Genomic DNA, 13,265 nt, shown 5'->3' with positions numbered 1-13,265 from the left:
AAGGCTCACCAAAATGTCCATCAAGGCCCCCATCTGCAACAATCACAGGTTCGCACCAACCAAAATGGACACCACCTTCAAATGTTGGAGACAGGACGGCAGTAGTGGGGGGGGGGGGGGGGGGGGAGGACTGTGAGGCCCTGTAGACTACTGGGAAAGGCACGCTCCCCACAGGTCGAGGCAAGAAGAGAAAAATGGGACTGAGAGAGCTTAGATTTGAAATAGGGTGGGGACTCTGCAGTGAAGAGGTCAGCTCCACCTCCACTTGCGCCCCCATCCGTAAATTGAGCCTAATGCAGCTGAAAGTGGTAGATAGAGTGCATCTAACCAGAACCAGAATGAGCAAGTTATTCCCGGAGGTGGAAGACATACGACAATGGTGCCAAGGAGGCCTGGCCAACCACGCCCACATGTTCTGGGCATGCCCCAGAAATGCCGGGTCCTGAACAGCTTCCTTCGAGGCAATGTCCAAAATTGCGGGTGTGAGGGTGGAGTCATGCCCAAAAGTGTCAGTCGTTGGGGTATCAGAACAGCCAGAACTCTTTATAGGGAGGGGGGGGGCCGGCGCCCTTTCCTTTGCCTCCCTAATCTCCAGCCGGGGAATCATGCTCGGCTGGCGATCGGTAGCACCACCTAAAGCTGCGGACTGGCTGGCCCATTTGTCGGAATTTCTCCAAATGGGGAAAACCAATTTCACCATCTGGGGGTTGGAAAAGGGCTTCTTCAAGACGTGGCGGCCATTCACCAACGTGTTCCAAGATGTAGGGAGGGAACAAGGAGACACAGAGTCCAACCACACCCCACATTGGGGGGGAGGGAGGGTGGGTTACCACCCCCCGGACCAAACGCACAAAAATACAAGCAACTAAATAAGAGCAACTTTGCACAATGTAACATGCACTCCGCTACCCCAATAGGTTGAGGACTGACGAACCAACGAACGAAGAAAACACGGCAGTTAACAAGAAGGGGAGGGGGGTTTGGGGGAGTTGGGGAATTGTGGCAGGGAGGTTCAAAGCTGGGCACTTGTAAATCGTAAATTGTAACTGATGTGTACAGATTTGCGTTTGTTCTCTTTTATCCTCAATATATATAAAAAGAAAAAACCCGGATATAAACATTTTTTTAAAATACGTTGGTTAGAAGAGGTGATCCTTAAGTCCATTTTTTAAAATTTTCTGTTTCTCTGATATTGAATAGGGAGCTGGGCTGGACCAGCAGCTGTCCCATCGACAGAAACACAATAACTCTCGAAGTGCCGTCAGATTGCACCTAATAAGAATTAGCCTTGAGATGACATTAGGGGATTCCTGTCCACAGCAATCAGACCTTGTAGCCTTGAAGCATCTTTCTTAACTGGTGGTCTTTGAACCCAAGGGTTTTGTGACATTGTTTTTCCCTTTAATTACTTGATTTCTGTGATTTTCTGCATCGATTGCTGCATTGAAAACATCATTCTGGCCATTGTTCCTCCCGAACGTATGATTATAAACGCTGACCATTTATTCAGCTGTTGCTTCTGAGACGTTGCTGTGCGCAAATTCTTTGCCTCCACTACATCAGCGAATGGAGCTAAAAAGTAATTGACCGGGACCACACAAAGTGCTTTAGGGTGCCCTGAGGACGTGACAAAGTGGTATAGAAATGCACATCTGTTCACACTAGAAGGGAGGATGATGTGGAGATGCTGACGTTGGACTGGGGTGGGCACAGTAAGACGTCTTACAACACCAGGTTAAAGTCCAATAGGTTTATCTGGAATCACTAGCTTTCGGAACACTGCTCCTTCATTAGGTGAAGATTGGATGAGAAGGTGTCGTGGGACTTGGTCTGTGTTTCCACTGGGAACTTGTGAGCGTGAAGGAACCACCCACAAGCACCAGTTTGTGAAATGCTGACACTTGAGGACAGTCCAGTTTGCACAGAAAGAATGACTTGTGTCTCTATAAGGTTATGCCTGACCAAAGCCCCATGAATGAAGCATGTCCTGTTGTAAGAAGTACAGCTGCCAGTTTGCAGTCAACGAGCTCCACCAACAACAACGTGACAATCACCATACAGACTTGTGCTGTTGGTGATTTGTGATGTTGATAGTGGGGTACATATAGCCCAGGAGACCAGGGAGAACTCCCTGTCCTTCTTGAAAGCAGTGTCACGGGTCCCTGAGCAGGCAGGTGGGCTCTTACACATCCCAGCTGAAAGACATCACACCCTCAGCACTGTACTGGAGTATCGGGACTTTTGTGCTCGTGCCCAGGAGAACCCAGAACATTGCGATTTAGCCACAACGGATGCGGCCAGTTGTGTCGCGGCTGACACAAGCTCCCTCATAGCAGAAGAATAGTGAGGGCTTGCGATTAACAACGTGATAGTCGGAAGAATCTAATGCTTTCAATGCCCCTTCCTCTCAGTGTTTGATAGCTGGTTTGCAGAGGAGGATGTGACTGTGTCCTGGTATTTATATTGCTGAGTTGGGATCAAGCTCAGAAATATTTTCCCAAGAAAATATTTTTGTCAAATTCCCTCACTGGATGTGGGTGCCAGTAATAAGGGCAGCATTTGTTGTCCACCCCTAATTGCCCTCGAACCGAGAGTCTCGCTCGGCCATCTCAGAGGGCAGTCAGGAGTCCAACATATTGCTGTGGGTTTGGAGTCACATGTAGGCCAGACCAGGAATGGATGGCAGATTTCCTTCCCTAAAGGACATTAGTGAACCAGAATAGTTTTTCTGACAACCATTACTGAAGCTAGCTTTATGTTCCAGATTTAGAATTGAATTAAAATCCCACCAGTTGCCATGATGGGATTTGAACCCGTGCCTCCTGGGCTTTCGCCAGGCCCTCTGGATTACGAGCCCCGTGTCATTACCATTACACCAGGATCTCCCCTCAAACCTACTGTCGAATTGATAGTCATTTTGCTTTTGTAATTAATTATGTTACCTTTTAGCATCAATATTTATTATCACAGTGAGGTACAAAAGGACATCATTTTTATTTTTAAAAAGCTTATTAATCTGTTAGAATTGCCACGTAAAAGAAGAACAGAACTCTTTACCTAACTGTGATTACGGCATCAGTTCCTGGCAGCTTGCTGATGGGAAATAATTATAACTTCCAGTGATTTTGACTGTGTTAACATGTCTACGTACAGAGGATAGGTAGACACTCAGTTGCCAAAGCTTTCCCGGAGCGATGTGATTTGCTTTGGGGCTTCAGGGAAGAATTGTCCAGATATTTTTCAAAGTCGGCCTCGTCACTTTTTTTCTGTCTTTGGGGCACGCCCCTGGGAGTCACTGGACTGACAGTCACACCCTTTCCCCCTCGAGAGGATGGGGAAGGGTCCAAATTAAATCCACAAAATCGGAACCCAGCACACGCTGCCAGCCATTTCTATGGAGGTAGATCTTGGGGAGACTGGGAGTCCTGTTATGGAGAGGCGGGGCACTTATTGATATGTTTAGGATACATTAAGGACACTCTCCTCCATCAATGTGATCGGAAGGCTCTTCAAAGAAACCTTTGATCTCCCGACAGATGATGGTGTGCGGAAACCACAATGTGCCAGGATAATACTAACTCAATGATCTCTGCACGTCCTATGATTTTCAACAGCCAAGTAAAGGTGGTTAACCCAAGCTGCCTAGTGGAGCAGGAGTGTCTTTTATATTTTTTGATACAGTAGAACCATGTAAGCACGCATCAGTTGTTCTGCTGTGTAGTTTACTATTTTAGACATACCTATCACTGATAGTCTCATTTTACCTTTGTATATTTTATATGAGTAATTCATGGGGAATGTGTACTGCCCAGAGCAGTGCAAAGCAGTAATAACACTCTGCCATATCCCTTCCACTGTTTTGACCGAGGGGAGTATTCATGTTATTGTCATTCCACAAGCTTCTTGTTGACTTTTAACAGGTTACCGATGCCTGTTCGACACAAAATTCCCAGCAAGGCTCCGAAGAAATTCAGACCAATCCCCCCCCCTGCTACTGCAAAATAATCATTGAGAGTTACTGCAGATACATGCTGTACCCCTTCTGTACTGAGGCATTATATTTTTAATTGTGGAAGTTTGATATAAAGGGGTTGGAACTCGACCAGTCACCTTGGTTTCCAGCCACATGTTTGATTGCATTTGGGGATCTGGGGTGAGCACAGTAAGAAATCTTTCAACACCAGGTTAAAGTCCAACAGGTTTGTTTCGAATCACTAGCTTACAGAGCGTAGCTCCTTCATCAGGTAAATGAAGAGGTGGGTTCCACAAACACATATATAGACAAAGCCAATGATGCAGGGTGATCAACTTTAGCCACTTTAACATATTAAAATGCCCAAGAATTATAAACAGAGAATCAGAGAGCAAAATCTGACCCAGAGCCCACATCAGGTGACGTTAGGGCAAAGGGCCAAAAGATGAGTCAATGAGGTAGGCTTTTCAAGGAGGGCCTTGAAGGAAGAGAGTGGGGTAGAGAAGCCAGGGAGGTTTTCATGCTGGGAATTCCAGAGCTTGGGGCACAGGGAGGTGAAGGCAAGGCAGCCAGCGGGAGACCAATTAAAACCGGCGTGTGCGAGAGTCCAATATCCCAGAGGGTAGTGGGACTGGAGGAGATTCCAGAGATTGTGAGGTACGAGGCCACGGAGGGATTTGAAAACAAGGATGGAATTTTAAAATCAAGGCACTGCTTGACAGGAGTCCGTGTAGGTCAGCGAGAGCAAGGGTGACAAGTGGACAAAATTTTATACCAGTTAAGAGGTAGGCGGATTGACCATGATAAATTGCCCCTTAGTGTCCAAAAGGTTAGGTGGGGGTTACTGGATTACGGGGATGGGGTGGGGGTGTGGGCTTAATCAAGGTGCTCTTTCCGATCAGGGCTGGTCCACACAAACTTAGACCTGGCGGGAACGGCACCTGGGGACGGGTGGTCATGGGCCATTGGAGACATTTGGGTGGCAGGGTGGCTCCCTGGCCACGGGGGCGTGGTGGTAGAATGGTAGAGGCAAGTCAATAGAGTATTGGAAATAAACAAATCCAGATATGGCAAAGGCATGAATGAGGATTCTGAGCAGCCGGTGAGCTGGGAAAGGGGCCAAGTTCAGCGATGTCCGGGAGTTGGAAACAGATGGTCTCACTGGATGTGAGATTGGGAGTTCACCTCGGGTCAGGTGTGACACCAAGGTTGCGAACAGACTGGCTTAATCCCGATCGCTATGAAATGGAAGTTGGAGCAGGGACTGTAAACAATGGCTCCAGCTTTTCCAATAGGAGAAATGGAGGGAATTTCCACTCATCCAGTCCCGGATTCCAGGTAAATCGTCAGATTATTTAGCAACACTGGAGGAGCAGTCAAAAGTGGAGGGCAAGTAGAGATGGGTGTTGTTAATATACATTTGAAAAAAAATGCTGTGCTTTTGGATGATGTCAGCATGTTGGGTGGCATGGTAGCACAGTGGTTAGCACTGTTGCTTCAGAGTGCCAGGGTCCCAGGTTCGATTCCCGGCTTGGGTCACTGTCTGTGCGGAGTCTGCACGTTCTCCCCGTGTCTGCGTGGGTTTCCTCTGGGTGCTCCGGTTTCCTCCCGCAAGTCCTGATAGACGTGCTGTTAGGTGAATTGGAAATTCTGAATTCTCCCTCAGTGTACCCGAACAGGCGCGGAATGTGGCGACTAGGGGCTTTTCACAGTAACTTCATTGCAGTGTTCATGTAAGCCTACTTGTGACAATAATAAAAAATTATTATTCAATGAGGAACATAGAACATAGAAACATACAGCACAGAACAGGCCCTTCGGCCCACGATGTTGTGCCGAAATTTTGTTTAAGAACAAATTAATCTACACCCCAACATTCTACCGTAATCCATGTACCTATCCAATAGCCGCTTGAGGGTCCCTAATATTTCCGACTCAACTACTTCCACAGGCAGTGCATTCCATGGAATGGCAGGTTTGGGGGGAGCGGGGAGGGGGGGGGGGGGGGGGGTCGGTGATGGTGCTGGTGGGCTTCAAGGATAGATCCTCGGGAACACCAGTGCAGGAGCAGGAAGTGAAGGCATTGCAGGCGATTCTCTGTCCATGATGGGATGGATAGAATGGAACGAGGTGAGATGAGCCTGGCCAAGATGGATGGCATTGGAGAGGTCTTGGAGGTGGTGTGGTCTGACAGCGAGAAGCATGAGGGTGAATAGTTTACCTTTGTCACATCACAAAAGATGTGTCATTTATGACTTTGACAAGAGCTGTTTCGGTACAATGACATTCATAGAAACCTGCCGGGAACTCAATCCCTTCAACTTGTCTCCTTCCCCCTCCTCCTTCTCTTGCCCTCTTACTACACGCACACGCGAAGAGTTATTTTCAAATTGTTTTTTTTTAATCTAAATGGCTCCCAATAATCATGAATTGTAATTCTAACATCCTTTTTAGGGGAGATCTCTGCTAATTAAAAAATTAAAAGGCTCAGTTTGTGTTTGAACAGTGAGAGTGTCGGTCGAAGGACCTGACTGGAATGAACTAGTGTGTCCTCAGTGAGAGAGAGTGAATTAGCATACAGACAGTCAAAGTGACAAGCATGTTGAAGACTGCTACATTAACATTTGTATCAAGTCAAATTAATTCAGCAGCTCACACGGTGAGGTTTAATCATTCCTCCTTTGCCTTCCCCATCCATAGTCGCTGTATATATATCAATCAAAAGACAAAGGATATTTTTTTAAATATAGGGTTATTGTGATGCTATTATGATTAGGAACGGACATTGAAACTCATTTTACTTTTAAAATAATGCTTAATAATGAGATAACCATTTTTAAAAGATCAACAAATATCAGTGCTCATCCACTCCCCAAATGAGGCTGAAATTTCATAAAGTCCCTTCAGTTCAGAAGGAGGCCATTCGGCCCATCTGGTCTGCACCGACCTTCCGAAAGAGCACCCCACCCTTGCCCCCACCCTATCCCAGTAAGCCCACCCATCCTTTGGACACTACGGGGCAATTTAATCAGGGCCAATCCACCTAACCTGCACATCGTTTGGACTGTGGGAGGAAACCGGAGCACCCGGTGGAAACCCACGCACACACGGGGAGAACGTGCAAACTCCACACGGTCACCTGAGGCCGGAATTGAACCCGGGTCCCTGGCGCTGTGAGGCAGCAGCGCTAACCACCGTGCCACCCACAACATAGTTAGTTGCCCACCACCCTCATGACCCTTACTCAAGTGGACATGCGTTTGTGGGTAAGCCTGTACATGGAGTAGCAGCTGGCTGTTTAACTGTGTTGCCATCACGTTCAAGCCTGAATTCCAGAATCTTTGGCAGCTGAAGCCGCCAGTAAGTGGAGTGATTAAAGTCAGGGAGAGCCCAGCCAATAGAAAGGTTCTTTGTTGCAGTCAGCAGATGTAAGTGTCTTCTGTCACCGAACACTCAGCCTGGACACGGTATCAAGGGCCTGCACACACCTGCCCTGGGGCAGAGCTTACAATGCCCACAGGTGCACCATTTTGACATTTTCATATTTGCCCTTAACCTTTGATTTCACCTCGTTTTTACATCAATACCCTTCATTTCTAAACAAAGATTTTTTACAATGCATGTGCTTATCTCATTGTTTAGTTGGCAAATTTTTTTAAAAATCAAACAAAGAACAAAGAAAAGTACAGCACAGGAACAGGCCCTTCAGCCCTGCAAGCCCGTGCCAACCATGCTGCCTGTCTAAACTACAATCTTCTACACTTCCTGGGTCCGTATCCCTCTATTCCCATCCTATTCATGTATTTGTCAAGATGCCCCTTAAATGTCACTATCGTCCCTGCTTCCACCACTTCCTCCGGCAGCGAGTTCCAGGCACCCACTACCCTCTGTGTAAAAAACTAGCCTCGTACATCTACTCTAAACCTTGCCCCTCTCACCTTAGACCTATGCCCCCTAGTAATTGACCCCTCTACCCTGGGGAAAAGCCTCTGACTATCCACTCTGTCTATGCCCCTCATAATTTTGTAGACCTCTATCAGGTCTCCCCTCAACCTCCTTCGTTCCAGTGAGAACAAACCGAGTTTATTCAACCGCTCCTCATAGCTAATGCCCTCCATACCAGGCAACATTCTGGTAAATCTCTTCTGCACCCTCTCTAAAGCCTCCACATTCTTCTGGTAGTGTGGCGACCAGAATTGAACATTATATTCCAAGTGTGGCCTAACTAAGGTTCTATACAGCTGCAACATGACTTGCCAATTCTTATACTCAATGCCCTGGCCAATGAAGGCAAGCATGCCGTATGCCTTCTTGACTACCTTCTCCACCTGTGTTGCCCCTTTCAGTGACCTGTGGACCTGTACGCCGAGATCTCTCTGACTTTCAATACTCTTGAGGGTTCTACCATTCACTGTATATTCCCTACCTGCATTAGACCTTCCAAAATGCATTACCTCACATTTGTCCGGATTAAATTCCATCTGCCATCTCTCCGCCCAAGTCTCCAAACAATCTAAATCCTGCTGTATCCTCTGACAGTCCTCATCGCTATCCGCAATTCCACCAACCTTTGTGTCGTCTGCAAACTTACTAATCAGACCAGTTACATTTTCCTCCAAATCATTTATATATACTACAAATTACTATTCATGTATTTATCAAGATGCCCCTTAAATGTCACTATCGTCCCTGCTTCCACCACCTCCTCCGGCAGCGAGTTCCAGGCACCCACTACCCTCTGTGTAAAAAACTTCCCTTGTAGATCTCCTCTCAACCCTGCCTCTCGCACCTTAAACCTATGCCCCCTCGTAATTGACCCCTCTACCCTGGGAAAAAGTCTCTGACTATCCACCCTGTCTATGCCCCTCATAATTTTGTAGACATCGATCAGGTCACCCCTCAACCTCCGTCGTTCCAGTGAGAACAAACTGAGTTTATTCAACCTCTCCTCATAGCTAATGCCCTCCATACCAGGCAACATCCTGGTAAATCTCTTCTCCACCCTCTCTAAAGCCTCCACATCCTTCTGGTAGTATGGCGACCAGAATTGAACACTATTATCCAAGTGTGGCCTACCTAAGGTTTTATACAGCTGCAACATGACTTGTCAATTTTTATATTCAATGCTCCGGCCAACGAAGGCAAGCATGCCGTATGCCTTCTTCACTACCTTCTCCACCAGTGTTGCCCCTTTCAGTTACCTGTGGACCTGTACACCTAGATCTCTCTTAACTGTCAATTCTCTTGAGGGTTCTACCAGTCACTGTATATTCCCTACCTGCATTAGACCTTCCAAAATGCATTACCTCACATTTGTCCGGATTAAACTCCAAACAGAGGCCTTTTGACCAGCTAAACCTTCTCACTCCCCACTGCAGCTTTGAATATAACTCAGATCTTCACCTTCGGAATGTTTACCTCTGCTTGAAGCCTATATAGTGTTATCAAGGAAAACTCTGAAACCCTGGAAGGGTTATCACACTGCAGAAGCCCCTCAAATAAACATGGTGCCACAGTATAAAGGTACAACAGGTTTGTTTCGATGTCACTAGCTTTCGGAGCGCTGCTCCTTCCTCAGGTGAATGAAGAGGTATGTTCCAGAAACACATATATAGACAAATTCAAAGATGCCAAACAATGCTTGGAATGCGAGCATTAGCAGGTGATTAAATCTTTACAGATCCAGAGATGGGGTAACCCCAGGTTAAAGAGGTGTGAATTGTGTCAAGCCAGGACAGTTGGTAGGATTTTGCAGGCCAGATGGTGGGGGGTGAATGTAATGCGACATGAATCCCAGGTCCCGGTTGAGGCCGCACTCATGTGTGCGGAACTTGGCTATAAGTTTCTGCTCGGCGATTCTGCGTTGTCGCGGGTCCTGAAGGCCGCCTTGGAGAACGCTTACCCGGAGATCAGAGGCTGAATGCCCTTGACTGCTGAAGTGTTCCCCGACTGGAAGGGAACATTCCTGCCTGGTGATTGTTGCGCGATGTCCGTTCATTCGTTGTCGCAGCGTCTGCATGGTCTCGCCAATGTACCACGCTTCGGGACATCCTTTCCTGCAGCGTATGAGGTAGACGACGTTGGCCGAGTCGCACGAGTATGTACCGCGTACCTGGTGGGTGGTGTTCTCACGTGTAATGGTGGTATCCATGTCGATGATCTGGCACGTCTTGCAGAGATTGCCATGACAGGGTTGTGTGGTGTCGTGGTCACTGTTCTGAAGACTGGGTAGTTTGCTGCAAACAATGGTTCGTTTGAGGTTGCGCGGTTGTTTGAAGGCAAGTAGTGGGGGTGTGGGGATGACCTTGGCAAGATGTTCATCGTTATCAATGACGTGTTGAAGGCTGTGAAGAAGATGACGTAGTTTCTCCGCTCCGGGGAAGTACTGGACGACGAAGGGTATTCTGTCGGTTGTGTCCCATGTTTATCTTCTGAGGAGGTCGGTGCAGTTTTTTGCTGTGGCGCGTTGGAACTGTCGATCGATGAGTCGAGTGCCATATCCCGTTCGTACGAGGGCATCTTTCAATATCTGTGGGAGGAAACCGGGGCACCCGGAGGAAACCCACGCAGATCACGGGGAGAACGTGCAGACTCCGCACAGACAGTCACCCAAGTCCAGAATTGAACCCGGGTCCCTGGCGCTGTGAGGCAGCAGTGCTAATCACTACTGGTCCACATAAGACTCAAACTTTAAATTCACCAACTTGTGCCCAAATCCTTTTATGGCCTCACCCCTCCCTATCTCTGTAGCCTCCTCTGGCCCTACAACCCTCCAAGAGCTCTGTGAGCCTCCAATCTAGCCCTTTACACATCGCCAGTCTCCTTTACCCCACCATCAGAGGTTGTGCCTTCAGCTGCCTGGACACAAAGCCTTTGCAATAGCCTCCGTGAGCCTCTCCACCTCTCTCGGCTCCTTTACGACAATTCCTTAAAACCTACCTCCTTGACCCCCATGTTTTTGGGCATTTACCCCAATGTCACAATATTTTGCATTTGTGTCATTTTGTTTGATTACAATCCCGTGAATTGCATGGCGCTGTTTTATGGGGTCAAGGCAACCATATGTTAAGCTGGCGGGATATAATTCCAGGATTTCCCGCTGCATTCCCGCCTGAGGACCACGCTCTTGGGGAAGGTGGTGCTGGGCAGTGAAGGGTTATCTTTCTCAGGGAGGCATCACAGGGAGGCCTGATGTGACCTCATCTCGATTCCATCCACCAGCATTTATGCCCCCCTGTTGAACTCAGGAACACCAGAGTTAATCGTCCATTCATTTCCAACTCCCCAACTAAGATGAGCAAACTCCGCAGCAACCAGGGTTCGAAACATTCACCTTCCTGCCCGGTATGGTTCTGACTGGATGTCACTGTGCTTATATGGGGGTGCAGTAAATCTACACGTGCATCTAAAACTGAATATCCAGGAGCAGAATGGGAAACGCAGATTCCCAGCAACAAAAGTGCAGCTGATTACACAGGTCTGGAATGCAGCTGAATCAAATGTAAATTGAATTAGGAGCTAAACCCTTTTCAGCAACAAGAATGAGATTTGCCAAACAGCCAGATCTTCAGAATAAGTCACTCCGCAACTGAATAAAAAGACACACTATAATCTCATCAGGCTCTCAGACAAGGAGGTCACAACACAGCCTCCAGCAGCCTCTCTCTAGCGGAACTGTTATAATTTCCATCTCCCCCCCATCCCTCCCTCCTCAGTCAGAAGTGGCACCATGTCAGTTCCTCACTTGTCCTGAACCGCAGGTATAATGCACCTTGCTGTGATAGTAAGACGGATGAATGGGGATGACCTCCAGTGAGATGTGACTGGCGGCTCCGGAGCGATGAGATTTTCTTTATCTGTGACCATCCTGTGGTGTAAGTCATTCAAAGTGAAACAAATGTTTCTCCTTTAATTTATAACGATTGTGTGCCGTTTGTGTGGGCGAGGAATGAATTATGTTTCGTTTGTCCTGTGATTACCCGAGTATTGTGCGACTTACTTGTTTCCTCCCCCCCCCCCCCCCCCCCGCTGAATCGGGAATAATTTCATTCTGGTCCATACCTTGTAAGTACTTTTCATTGCCCACTTACCCTCTCAAGACCCTGACTTTGACTCAGTGCGTTTTGGGAGAGGGTCCTCAAATTGAAACTCTCAACCATTGTCTGCCACTTTAGCTGGTGTGACTAGTCCAGTTGAACATCATCAGGGACCAGAGACATATCGGGCTGGGGCTTCCAACATATCAATGCTCAGGTACGCCCACGGTTTGGGTGCAACCAAACTATGTGGCGTTGAGCATGGAGCAATGTTTGAGTGGAGACTAAAAGCATTAGGTACAATTCACCCACGTCTCCTCGATCTTTTATATTCTCCAATCAAACCTTCCGGGCGAAGGTATCGAGAGCTGCAAAACTGGGTGGCCAGGGATGACAACAGAAGACAGACTACCTACAAGATCTGCAGCCTCCACCAGACTACAAGAACCAGATGAGGCCTTACCTACTCTGTATCTGCCGGTCACCTGGACGTTAAGTCAAGGTCGTTTAAGTGTGTTAGTTATAGTCCAATGTGCATGAACGTGTGATTAAATTAATAAACAATCTTGTGTATGTCAAATAAGCTATGGTTGTACTGAACAAACTTGTGTGATCATTTGTCCATCGTATATGGGTTAAACACACACTGTTGTTATAAAGCAACAACTACCCTTGCCCTTCAGCGGAATCTCAATCCTATGATTGTTCCCATGGGTGGTGGTATCTCAAAATGGTGCCTAATCTTCAAAAAAATTAAACTGGCAGGGCGTTATGGTACCCACCGCTTGAGGTTTCTGAGCCAAATCCGGCAGCTTCAATGCTCCTTTTCCCGCCTGATATGTTATGTTGTAGGTGTAACATAAGCGGCTTCCTTGTGGTGCACTTGACAAAGGAAGGTTCAGACGTGGAGATAACTTCAACACGTTTATTAAACTATTTACACTTCTATTACTCGGGTTCGACACGACTGCTAATCCTACTATAGCTACCCAGACTGACGAACCAGTTGCTGCAATCCACGTGGTGGGTGTAATATTGAATCAACCCTGTGACTGTACTCACTGACTGTCTCCACTGGAAAGAGGCAGATCATGTGTGTGGTGTCCTTTATATATGTGTTGGTGCAATGCCCCCCTGTGGTCGTGTCATCTCCTTGTGCATCGTGAATGTGTATTGGTCATGTCATATCTACTTGACCTATTGGTTGAGTGTGTGCGTGTGATGTCACTGGTGCTCCCTCTAGTGTCTAGCTAGCC

The 13,265-nt window shown here is 47.4% G+C and overlaps 1 long non-coding RNA gene across 1 annotated transcript in view; it reads right to left on the bottom strand.

Moving 5' to 3' along the window:
• Nucleotides 1–4,034: 4,034 nt before the first annotated feature.
• Nucleotides 4,035–13,265, bottom strand: part of LOC140425630 (uncharacterized) — a 42,287-nt gene continuing 33,056 nt past the window's right edge. The window contains exon 4 of the long non-coding RNA XR_011947913.1: nt 4,035–5,712. This is a non-coding gene — a long non-coding RNA (uncharacterized lncRNA). The remainder of the gene's footprint in view (nt 5,713–13,265) is intronic.

This window comes from Scyliorhinus torazame, chromosome 6 (genome assembly GCF_047496885.1).
Source record: "Scyliorhinus torazame isolate Kashiwa2021f chromosome 6, sScyTor2.1, whole genome shotgun sequence".
In the NCBI taxonomy this organism is placed as follows: domain Eukaryota; kingdom Metazoa; phylum Chordata; class Chondrichthyes; order Carcharhiniformes; family Scyliorhinidae; genus Scyliorhinus; species Scyliorhinus torazame.
The sequence above is the reverse complement of the archived record's forward strand: the minus strand, read 5'-3'. Positions and strand labels throughout refer to the sequence as shown.